A 13,468-nucleotide genomic window follows, 5' to 3' on the forward strand; every position below is an offset into this window, starting at 1 on the left:
AGGTTAGGAGCCGACTCGGACTTCTCAACGCTCTTACTGGTAGATTCGGCCGCACTCAACCACGTACACTTATCCATACTTACAAAACATTTATCAGACCGGTCATCGAGTACAGATCTTGCATCTGTGCTGTGATGCCAAAGCACCTCAACAATAGACTAATCTCACTGGAAAGGAGAATCTTACGTAAACTCAACAGAAAACGACGCGACTATCCCTCTGCACTCATTCATCGCCTGTCGAACATCCAGCCCATCAATGAGAGGCTTTCCTCTCTGAGCAGGAGTTATACAATTCGCACCATCCGGGGCCAAAACCTCAGAGCCCAGCACCATCCGGGGCCAAAACCTCAGAGCCCAAAGCATTCTAAAAACTACCTGCTCGTCCCTCGGCAATGTATTCAGAAGACGACCTAAACCCAAACTCCCATTCCTACCCACTATTCTGCTGGAACTCGCCAGCAACGAGCTCCCTGACGAATACATTGACATACAGGAGGCAACTCCCCTCTATTACCGCCGTATATTATAATACCGAAAGTTCACTTCGAACTGACACCGACGGGGGGGGGGGGGGGATCGGTTTTCTGTGGTTTTCCGATCCCATTGCACAACGATACCCCGTCGTTTTTCGAGGTACCAGTCCACAGCTGCCCTCACGCGTCGCGATATTCACTCAAAAATTAAATTGATTTTTTAAATTAATAAACATATAAATTTCATATATTTACTAATTCTGTTTTAGACCAAAAAATATTCTGAAAGGAACCGTTCACTTCTAACCCTTTCGCCCCCGATTGTCCAGGACTAGCAAAGCAGCACAACCACCAACAACACCGCAACACCAGTGGACACTTCCAAAACCCCAGTGCCACACCCACCAAAAAAAGGAAACACGTCCTGAAGAGGCACAAGCCTAAAGCAGGACATCAGACACATCCAATACAGAAGATAAACACACACCTACAAAAACCAACGCTACAATGAATCCAGGTCAGCCAAGTCAGTCCCTAACGGGCTCTCCGAGAGCTTATTGCTCTCGGGGCTCTGCTTCCTGCATTTATTTTCCATACTCTGTGGCTGAGAATTGTTTCAACTTAACTTGGTGTTTTTTATTTCGACGAAGAAATTGTCATGTAAGAAATATCTTGCCTTTTTCAAGGCAAGACACCGAAGTTAAATATTTTCCAAGTCCATAACTCGAAAATGGACTTAAGTAGAGGAGCTCTCGACGTTTACTCCGAAGCTTTCTACAGAGCACCCGGGGATATCAGAAGGTGGTTAGACCTTTAATTGTTCCCCCGAGGTGACAATACAGCCAGACAAAAAAGGAATAAGACAGTATCCATCATTACAATTTACTTAAATACCCTTAAATAGTTAAATAAATACTATCAAAATAAAAGATTACATCAATATTAGAATAACAGGAACACAGTATTCTCTCTCGTAGGGACCTATGAAGACATTGATTTATATAAGACACAACAACACTTGGTCACAAAGGTAACAAAATTAACTAAATAATTTTTAGAGAATTTGCTGTCTTTTAAAAATTCAGTTAAAGAGTTGTAAACATCTACAGAGCCAAGTGATAATTTTATTTGTACTGCACCATGGGAGTTCGTCTAATTTGTTTATGACTTTATTTATAATTATTGTTCGTTATAAATAAAAGTCCTTGATTTCGATTTTCAGTAAATAAAAATTGGAATAACATACATACATATGCCTATCCCAACTCCATTATAATTCAATTTGCAAAATCAGAATCAATCCAAAAACCCCGTCGAGAGCGTTTCGGAATTTTAGAAATACAAAAGATGGAAAATTGAGCTCCTCATAGTAGCTTTCAAATTGAAAGCAAATACCCGGATATTCATATGAATTTCATTATGTGTATTTTGGGGTATTCAACGTGTGGGAAAGTGGAAAATGGAACCTGCCTCATTTAATCTCCATTTGGAATAGAATAGCAGCAGTCGCGCAGAAATATGTGTTTGTTGAGGACAGTTTAGTATATGTAACGAGTGTAGCGTGGCATTCACTACATTTATGATTATTATGTTTTCCTCCTTGTTGTAGTTTGTTTCTTTACAACACAATGATATGTATTATACTTGGTGGCTAATTGAAAACGAAATATGCCGGTTAATTTAAGAAAGATTAATTTTTAAACAAACATATTTACTACTTCTTACAAAGGAAAATTATTTTTAATACGAATTCGTCCAAAACCAAAAACAAAAAGTGCAAAAATCGAATCTATTTATTCGATAATATTGTTCTGAAGCCATTTTATTGTGGCATTTTATAGTAATTACTATTTAAATGGGAATAAGCCACAATTAAAGGTTAAAGTACGTTTATTGACGTTTCAATTTCCACTTCGGAAATCGTTCTCAAAATACAAACAAAGGTCCACAAGGAATTGAGGAAGGAAAATTTCAGCAATTTACCGCTGACGAGGAAAGACATTTCTTGCGTTCGAAAAAATATCTATGCTGCAAGACGAAAATCATCACACCATCATTGCCCAAGTCACAGGAAGAAGTTCTACAAGTGTTATACACGGTTCACAATTTGTCGATAGCTCACTACAAGTTTAACCCTAATTAGAGAGCTGAAATACAGAGAGGATAGGTAATACGATATAATAGTAAAAACCAACCTGAAACTGACGGTTTAAGATATTTTCGACTAATCCACCTTGTATCTGAAGGAATACAATACCTTATAATCCTATTACGGGGGTATTTTGAATGGTTAGAGATGAACGACCAGTGTCGTAGAGTATATGATTGAAACATTTATTTGAACTAAATAAATATATTTTTTAAATTGTACTTATGTAAATTGTATTTTTTAATAAAACTTATTTATTTTATTCAAAAATAAAAAGTTTCTTGCCATTTGTAAAAGATACATTTATTTAATTAAGGAAAAGGCGCCAAATGTCGCCTGGCAAAATTTCCAATGTGTTTTAAATGTATCCATTATTTTCGAATCCGGAGAAAACTAATAAATATTTTTGAAAAATTTAAACGCCGAATGAAAGATTACATTATTACTGAGGGCAGAAAGTCCCTGAAAACTTCTACAATGTTTATTTTAATATGTTATGTAACAGGGTGAAAATAAAAGAGAAAATATAGTATAATTTTTAATTGAAAATATTGCATGCAAAAGAAACTTTTTATTTATTCTAATAAATATTTCATTCTGCCTTTAAATTTTTTAAAAATGCTGTTTAGTTTTCTCAGGATTTAAAAAAAATGGATACATTTAAAACACATTGAACATTTTGACAGGCGACATTTTGCGCCTTTCCCCTTTAATACCTTACGATTACAACTATTATTACTTACCTTATATAATTACGATTAGAAAACTATTCAAATTCAAAATAAATAGGATCAACTTCGGAATCCGAGTCATCTTGAGGGTTAATAATTAGCGGTTGTGTCTCTACGGTCGCATTAATTATGTTATCAAGATCCCACATTTTTTGTTCTTCTTCTATTACATGCCTTACTGCATCTTTCCAGTTTTGTTCTGTAATATGTTGTAAAGACTCGTATAACAATTCACGTACAGCTTGTATTTTATATAACGTATTTTTTCTAGCCACATAACTTTTCATTTGTGCCCAAATGAGTTCAATAGGATTTATTTCGCAGTGGTAGGGTAGAAGTCTAAGGACTGTAATGTTTTGCCTTTCCGCCATTTTGTCAACTACGTATTCCTTGAACTTAGATTTGTGTTGCCGGGCAATTTTTAGAAGTTCTGCTTTTACCATTCCATCTTCGTAAGGCAGATACTTATTCCGCAGCCAGTCAAGAATATCCTGTTTCTTCCACGCAGTCGTTGGAAGTCTTTCTACTAGTCGTGAATGATAAGGTGCATTATCTAATACTATAATTGAATTTGGTGGTATGTGTTCAATCATCTGCTCAAAATACTCTTCGAAAACATCAGCTGTCATCTCCTCGTGATAGTCTTTTGTGCTTTTGGACTGAAATTCCAACAAACCATGCTTAACAAATCCTTTTTCACTGCCAATGTGAGAAATTAATAATCTACTGCCTTTACCAGAAGGTGGAGAGATACCAATAGACCAACTTTCCATAAAGGCTTGCCTGGAGCTTAATATATTTTTATCTGCCCAGAATTTCGTGTGGATCTTAGATAATTTCTTCTCCAACATATTATCTCCTCCCGGTCAATCAAAAGTGATTTTCGGTCTGATTTCTCCCAACTGAAATTTAATTCTTTTAAAACTTGCCACAATTTAGTTCGTCCGATATGAGGCAAATTCGGGTCGTCTCTAACTTCTTGTAAAATTTTGTTTAGGTTTGGTATTTCTTTCTTGAAAAAAAATCTATGAATTTTCCCTCGAATACCATTTTTGGCAAATTCATCAATTTCAATAGGGTTTTTCACTCTCTTTAAGCGTTCGTTTGTGTTTGGGTTAGCTATACCGTGTATTAAAAAATATTATATTATTATTTAATGAATAAACACCTCAGGAACGCCTATGGTTTACGACCGTTTTAGGAGTTTGAGGCACATTTCGTGCTCTCAACAATTTATGAACGGAGAATAGTGAACTTAAATTTAAAAACAAACAGGTGAAAACTTTTTATTATCTACGAAAAATAGTTCCGCAATTTTTAGTTGTTTCACAAATATTTACTTCTTGTGTAATGTAGATTCTTTGTATGTAGACGGAACTTTTCAATACTGTTCTAAATATTTTTGTTAGATGTTTACTATACATGGCTACAAAAATGGTTTTTATGTTCCTTTATTATTTTGATTGTTAACAAAAAAATCACAGTAATCGTACAAAAGTACTTTTGATACAGTAAAAACAATATGTCTATCTCTCTATCTATCTATACAGCCCTTGCTGTGCAATTTTGGATATAGGCTTCCTCTTCCTTCTTCCACGTTTCTCTATTGTAGACAGTGTGTATCCACTTAGGGCCTGCGTGTTTCTTCAAGTCATATAACAATATGTACAGACTTGAATTTAAATTTCAAACTGAAGCGAATAATTTCTAATTTTGGAATAGCAATTCAAAATGCAGCCAAGTTAGTGTGGCCCGACGTTATTATTTTTTGTTGGAAATTTCATTTAACACAAAATTGGTACCGAAAAATTCAAAATTTAGGTTTGTATATATGTTTACAAAAATATTATCTAAGTACTTAGGTAGCATATGGCAGTTCGTAGTCGTCCTATAAGTAGAATATTACTTATATATTTTATACTAATACTATTAATTGTATTTTTTATGTAAAACAAGTTTTAATAAATAATAGATTAATAGATAATTAAGATAAATAAAAAAAATGTTTTCGATAGTATTAAAAAGGTACATAAAAAAATAACTTTCTTATTGCTGTTTAACGAAAAAATATACAAACAGCAAATCAAGAAATATTTGAAAAATGAAAATTTAATATACCGAGATTTTGTCGTGCTTCAAACTTTTAGGGTCAAACATTCTTTCAATGAGTTTTTAAATTTCGAATACATCAACTTTGAACTTGGCTACACTCTCTACATATTCGATGTTGTAAATATGTTAGCAGCAATATATCATCCCCGTAAAAAGGCAACCTTTCCCTATTACGAGTATAAAATTGCAAGGAGATCCTTACCTGAGGCGATTCTCAGTGACGTACGGTGAAACTTTTGAGAATTTTTATAGTGAAACTTAGATAATTCGAATCTCAAGGGACCGTTAAAAAAATTGGAATTATCCAAAAATTCGAATTAAAAATATATCCACAAAAAACAAAGATGCCTATAAAAACATCTGCAAACGAAAAAAATCAACAATAGTTAACCATTTTTATCGCTTGCAGATGTTTTCGTTCATATTCTTGCCCGAATTTTGTCAACCGAAAAAAATAGGCCAACAGAATTCTGCCAGATTTTATCATTTGCATGTTTTCTCATTGGTATTTTTGGCCAAATCTTGGCCGAAACAATCGGCCGATAAAAAATGTCCAGTGAGAACGCATTATTAACACAAGAAAACATTTTGTCTCAAAAAATTTATTGAAAATGAGAATACATAATATTTGTTACAATGAATGAAAATAGACTAATTGTTTCCAAACAAATCCGAAATTTTGAGCTGCTTTTTTAGAATTTAACTTCTCGCTAATGACAAAACATTCTAAGATGTTCAGTGAACTAAAATAAGAGTGACTTACATTATTTTTACTTTCAAAGTACCGTTTAAGTTACGTAATATGGTTTGTTGCTTCGGCCGCACTCGGAACATGTATTTCTCATGCAACTGATGACGCGTCGTCTTCATCACTCTCTTGTTTTTCATTATTGTCCTTAAGCACTTCAGCGATGATCTCTGCATCGGTTGTTTCACCACATACTGCAACATCTTCATCCAAGTTGACAAAATCTTCATAAAAGACAACAGGATCAGAAATAATGTCCCTCCAGCAGTCAGCAGCTCTTCTGTTAAAGTGTCGTCTGAGCTCTCCTCCTTTTTTACGAAACCAGTTCTTTTAAAACAGTGTTTGATCGTTTCGGGTGTTACTTGGTCCCAAGCTTTCTTACACATTCGAGATGCTTGTAGAATGTCTACCTTTATTTTAAGGGAGTCAATCTTCCGTCAATATGTTTTCAACCAAAAAACGTCTGTAAAAATGTTTAAGATTTTTTATGATAGCCGGGTCCATAGCTTGGAGAACTGAAGTCATGTTAGCAGGAAAAAAAAATAACTTTTACATTTTCTGTCAGTGGGTTAGTGTTGTGTACCATACAGTTGTCAATAAACAAAATAACTTTTTTTTATTTAATGAACTTTTTCTCTAATTTTTTCAGCCATTTCTCGAAAAGATCATTAGTCATCCAAGCTCTTGTGCTGCTCACATATTCTACTGGTTTTGACTTGACGTTCTTAAAACAACGCGGATTAGCCGACTTGTCAATCATCGGTAGAGGCAGTCTTTCCAATCCATCCATGTTTGCACCAATTAGGGGAGTGACTCTTTCTTTACTTAGATTTCGTCCGTGACATTTTTCGTTTTTAAATGCCAGCGTGTTGTCAAGAGTGCATTTAAAAAAGAGACCCATCTCGTCAACATTACAGATATCTCTTTCATCTATATCCTGAATCATCTCCTCCAATTTTTTTTCCATTAGTTGGCTTCTTGCTGATTAACGGTCCGACTTTCTCCACAAATGGATTTTAACGAAATTTTGTTGCGTTCTTTGAAGCCATCGAGCTACCCTGTACTCGCTTTAAAATTGTTTTTCCCATTTTAATAGCAAATTGTTCAGCTTTGCTTCTTATAAGGGGACCACTCACAGGAATCTTCTTATCCCTAGTTTTTTTGAACCATTTTAAAACCCAACTGTCTAAATTTGGATTTTCTGGCTCCCTTAACCTTTTACGATCTTTACTGCAATCGCTTTCACTGTTGAGAATTTTTTCTTTATTCTTCACGTAGGAGGATAATGTGTTAATTCCAAAGTCATTGGCAATCTCAGATTTTTTCTTCGTCCCGTTTTCTACTTTCTTCTTTAATTGCCGCTATTTTTTCCGATAACGTCAAAGTTTTGTATGTTCGAAGTTTACCATGCGACGACATCTTTGCTCAATACGAAGTGACATACTACACTGACGTGATTTACGGTGATTGTAATCGCGACGCCAACGCATCTCAACTGAAGGAGCGTGTCGAGTGGGGGAGAATTTAGGTGCCAGGTACGGGTACAATGTACAATGGCCTTGAATGCCTTGAAACAAGTGGCACGTTAGAACAAAAAAGAATACTTACCTCTTTTCGCGGAAATTTCCAGCATGAAATTGGCATTTTTAACTTATAGAAAAGTTCGAATTATTCAAAATATAATTCGAATTTTTCACTTTTTTTTTACTTTTTACCAGTACTGATATAGGAAATGCTAGGGACCAGAATAAATATTCGAGTTAAAGAAGATTTCGAATTAGCGAAGTACGAAAAAAGCAGGTTCTACTGTAGTAAAATTCAATGTTGGACAAAAAGCTCAGAAAATTAAATTTCTTTGTGAGTTCCAACAATTAATAAGCGATACAACGGAAAATATTTTTTAGAAAATTATACAGTAAAGCGGGCCCTAAACGTAGCAATAAATTTGTTTAACTAGTTTGTACATACAAATAACACTACATCAAGTTTTAAAACTACACGTTCCTACTAGTCAGATAAAATATGTTTAATGAAATCTATCAGTACAAACTTAATTTAACTCTAGATAATGCATTTTGTTTAAATATAATGTTTGTGCAAACATGTTATGAAGAAAGAAAAATAATGTCAACATGTTTTTACCAACATGTCAATATATATTTGTTAGTGTTACCGCTACATGTAACAGCATTTCGAGAATTTTGTATGCGCAAACGGGTATGCGTATACCTAAATATCCGTGTAGCTAAACAGTTTGTTTGTGCATACTAAACGTTCAAACACCAAAACTTTAATATGCAGGCTTTGATTTTTTGTTGGAACGACAGTTCGCATAATCAAGTCCGTGCATGTAGTGGTACGACGAAATTTACGATTTGTTATTTTTGGTGGTTCATTGAGCAACAAACAAAATGAGTGATATAAGAAATTATTCTAAACAATTTTTAACCGAATTCATTGAGTTATACAGAGAGTTGCCGTGTCTCTGGAAAATTAAAAGTAAAAAGTACAGCAATAAACATCTAAGAAATAGTGCTTATGATAGGATGATTGAAAAATTAAAAGAAATATAGTAAGTCGCCGACAAAGATATGGTGGTGAAAAAAATTAATTCTTCACAAACAGCGTTCAGGCGAGAATTGAAAAAGGTAAAACAATCAAAAGTGTCTGGTACTGAATATTAAGAAGTTTACGATCCACATTTGTGGTATTTCAAATTATCAAGAAGATCAAGAAATGGTTAGAGAGGGCACAGATAATATGGACGTTTTTGAGGAACAAACAGAAGCTTTAAATGATGATGGGGATAGTATTAGTCAGGTAAGGTCAAATTTCAGACACAGGTTAAGAAAAAAAATATTGTATTATTGTAATGATAATAATCATTTAATTATTTGTTGATATAAGTTTTACTTTATATCATTCTATCTTGCCATAATACATTTCCTTCGTTATTAAAATAGCGTTTGAAATATTCCCGTACCTCTTTAGCATCTCTTCTGTAGTCTCTGTTGTGATTTATTTGCAATTGTGCAAATGATCCGTCAGAATTTCACCAGTCACCTTGGGTTACAGTTCCATTTTCAGTATCTTCAATATATAAACTTTTAACTGGAGAATACGTTTGTCTGGAATTTCTACTTAAAAAATAATGCAAAACGCAAGTTGCAAATACATTTTCTATGATTCTTCTTGCACAACTCAGACGATAATTGAATATACGTTCTTCTTTACTCAAATTGTTTGTAGAAAATGGTTTCATTAAGTTCTTCGACAGCGGACACGCATTATCTGCCACAAAGACATACGGAACCGGAATTTTATCCCTACATTCAAGTAAGGGTTATTTTGTCGGTAAATTGAGCTCATCTGATTGTAATTTTCTGTTAAATGTAGTGTTTTCCATTACACTACCATCAAATACTCTTCCATTTGTTCCTATGTGTACCATAATAAATTCATAATTACCATTAGCTATGGCTAACATGACAATGCTGTGAAATCCTTTATAATTAGAAATAACTCTCACAACCAGGTGGCGGAACAATTTTTATATGTTTTCCGTCTAATGCCCCGCAACAATTAGGAAAATTCCAGGATTGTTGAAAATCTCTCGCAAATGTAATCCACTCTTGTTGACACGTTGGAAACTAAAAAAAAAATTTTAGGATGTTTTTCAAGAACCGAAGCAAAAATCAACGAGTAAAAAATAAAAAAAAAATTTAAAGAAACAAAATCCGTATTTGCAGAAGGCTTATGAAGTGATCAATCAAGTTGATGACGAGTATATCGCATTTGAAAATCATATTGCACATCAGTTAAGATCTGTGGCTAAAGACCAACAAACCATGGCAAAAAATTATTAACGAGACTTTGTTTTTTGGAGAATTAAATCAAATTACCATAGGCGCAACCACACAATTTGCCAATTTTATGCAAACGGAGAATTTATTTGCAGGCAGTTCATGTAATCTTGCACAACCGTCTTGTTCAGTTACATCTATTCCAAGTGAAGAGGTTTCTAATATTTATACTGCACCACCCTCTTCTGCAAGTACACCTATGCCAAGTGAAGACGATACCCAGTTCTGAGATTTATAATTATTTTTTGTTTTAGTTTTGTTAATCTGAACTCTATATTTTACTTTATTTTCTTATTATTTGTTTTACAAACACAACCAATAAAGTATCTTTAAATTTTACGTGCAAATATTCATTCTTGAGTGACTGGTAAATTGTTCGACATGTTTCTGGAATAATTATTCTTAACGACTGGGGAGATATAGCACAACTAAATTTCAAATCTTCATAAGATCTTCCTGTTGCAAGAAAACGTAGCGTAACTGTTAATCTTTCCTCAACAGTGATCGCTTCTCTCATTACAGTATTTTGTTTTTTGACTTTAGACTCGATTAGTTCCAAAATAAACCTAACTTGGTGATCATGAAAACTTGGTGAAAACTGACTGCTTTTCTTGTACCACTCTTTTGACCATAACCGTGTTCTTTTGCGTGTTTGCCGTCGTGTTTGCCAGCTGGTCTATAATTATAATGGCTGCACATTTTCTCTGTTGCGACATATTTTCACGATTGCACGTCTAGGCGAACAACTTGCTACTGACATCGTGTTCTGTTCAAATCTAAATATTCATAAAAACAAATGCCCTACACTATCATACATATCTGCACAAACATTTTACTCAATCTTGTCAGCACACACTTATCATTACGTGTAAAATCCTCAACTTGTATTAGAAACCAATATATATAGTATTTACACCTAAAGGTTCAAACTTTGTAAACGTTATGCTACACACATATCTATTATCGAAAAATGAACTGTGTAGGGAACCAACTTTTGTGTCATACTTAACTGTACAAACTAGTTGAACAAATTTGTTGCTACGTTTAGGACCCGCTTTATACTCGCAAAATATCTGTATATAATTTATGTTTTTATGAAGCAAAACTACCGAATAATGAGTACTGTTACGTTTGAACAGATATGAATGGACAGAAAGGAAGTTCGCAAGTAGGAAGTTGCATCTTCGGCTATCTAAAGAACAGCATTAACAGTAATGTATCCCATATCACACTGTTTTTGGATACTTGCGGTGGGCAGAACAGCAATCAAAAAGTGGCTGCCTTATTGATGTATGCAGTGGAAGTGTTGGGTAATGTTGAAATTATACAGCAAAAGTTCACACCCACATGGAGGTAGCTTCTATGCATTCTGCAATAGGATGTGCAAAGAAAAATATTCCTGTGTACCCCTTTCATCACCGGATAAACATTTTTCGCCATTCTAGATAAAAAAAACCGTAAAACCGCAAAAGACATAAATAAAAATAAAAACCGGAATATATCGTAAAAGAAATGAAGCATAAAGATTTCTATGACTGTACGGATTTTGCGAAAAAACTTATTATTAACAGAAATATTGACCAAACTGGAAAACCAGTGAATTGGCTCAAAATTAAATGCTTAAAATTTGTGAGAGACCACTGTTTAAATTCAAATATGGTTATTTGAACTAATCAATACATTTGTCCTCCCTGTATTTCTACGATCCCTATAGTACCACTCGGGCTCGTCGAATGGCCCCGCTAAAACACAAGAGCGTAAGTCGTTAAGAGGAAAGACGCAACCCGACAGTGAACCAATGCACTCATATTGAATTCGTTTTGTTCGTTGTTTCGTAAAGTAGTGTAAATCATGGTAATTAGCGGTAAGTTCACCTAGTTTTACCTATACCTATAAAATGTTTTTGATTGTTTATTGCGACCATTTAAATTTTAATAATTATTTGCACCTATGAGTTCATTTGTCTCGCCAGGGATATCGAAGGAAATATAGTTGGTGTTTTATTATTATTAATTCTCGTAATAATTCATAGTTTGTTTAATTCGCCACATTGGTCCTTCGAGCCGGATTTGAACTTGGTTGGTTTCGTCTCGTCGCATTTTTTATCGTTTTGAGGGTTCATAAAACCAGGTTAATCGCTTTGCGTCTCTTGTTGAAAACTATTAAAATTCGAGGCTCGAGAATAATTTATGAGCATTTAAAATGGATATTTATGAGAGTTTTTAAATGCTCATAAATTATTCTCGAGCCACGAATTTAATAGTTTTCGACAAGAGACGCAAAGCGTTTAACCCGGTTTAATGAACACTCAAAACGATAAAAAATACGACGAGACGAAACCAACCATTCAAATTTAAATAACCACTTTGGTCAGATTTATTACAATTATGAGCTTTCGGATAATTTTGATTGTTGTAATGTTTTTGAAGGAAAAATAAAAGAAAGTATTCCAAAAAAATCATGCTTTGCAAGTAAACCTAAAAGAACTGAAAAATCCACCAACAACACAAATATTGAGACGTCACCAACACTGTCAAAGGTTTTAAAAAGACTTTATCAACAACCACTTCCTATTCGCGAATGAAACTGAATGTAGAGGGCAGGTCGATTGCAGTGTCATGGAGGATATAAATGGTATAAACAAACAATAGTCTAATGTTTACCATTGCTTTTGCATGTTTAGTTTGGTTTAAGACGACTTATTTTTATCATTTAAAAATGGAAATTAGCCTAATGATATCTTTGAGTATTGTGGTGAAGCAAAGGAACCATTGGTTGAAGGGGAATAGTTCAGGAAATGAAGCTCGAAAAAAGTTAAAACCTCGCAATTTTTTCGTCCTGCATGGATTGAGTTGAAATTTTAACAGAAGGTAGGTGATAGCCCAAGGATCAAAATCTATATCGAACCGAAGTGCGCTGAAGGGTTTTAGGGGTGAAAACTATCCCTAATTGTCAAAAATTATAAAATAACATATTAAACCTGAATATGGGTAAGATTTGGTTTGAATTAGTTAAATAATGATTATTTTATACTTTTGAATAGAGTTCCATCATATTTCAATCCTTAAAAAGCAACCCTTGTTAGAGATTAATGTAAAAAAATTACTAATTCTAAAAAAATGATTTCGCCTTGGATCGATTTGGATAAAAATTTGGATTTAAGCTCAACTCACCCTCTGCTTTATAGTTTATGTCATGCCGATGAACCCTGATTGTTCTTAGGGGTGAAAACTACCCCTGATTTTCAAAAATTGTAAAATACCATTACAAATCTTAAGATGAGTGAAATTTGGTTTGGATTAGTTAAATAGTGATTTTCTATACTTTAAAATACAATTTCATAAATTTTCGACCCTTAAAAATCAATTGTTATGAGTGCTATAGGTAAAA

General features: G+C 33.9%; 1 protein-coding gene across 1 annotated transcript in view; it reads right to left on the reverse strand.

Moving 5' to 3' along the window:
* Window positions 1-13,468, reverse strand: part of LOC140442111 (uncharacterized) — a 274,067-nt gene that overhangs the window by 194,471 nt on the left and 66,128 nt on the right. The gene's annotated exons all lie outside the window — the stretch shown is intronic.

Source organism: Diabrotica undecimpunctata, chromosome 5 (genome assembly GCF_040954645.1).
Source record: "Diabrotica undecimpunctata isolate CICGRU chromosome 5, icDiaUnde3, whole genome shotgun sequence".
Taxonomy (NCBI): Eukaryota; Metazoa; Arthropoda; class Insecta; order Coleoptera; family Chrysomelidae; genus Diabrotica; species Diabrotica undecimpunctata.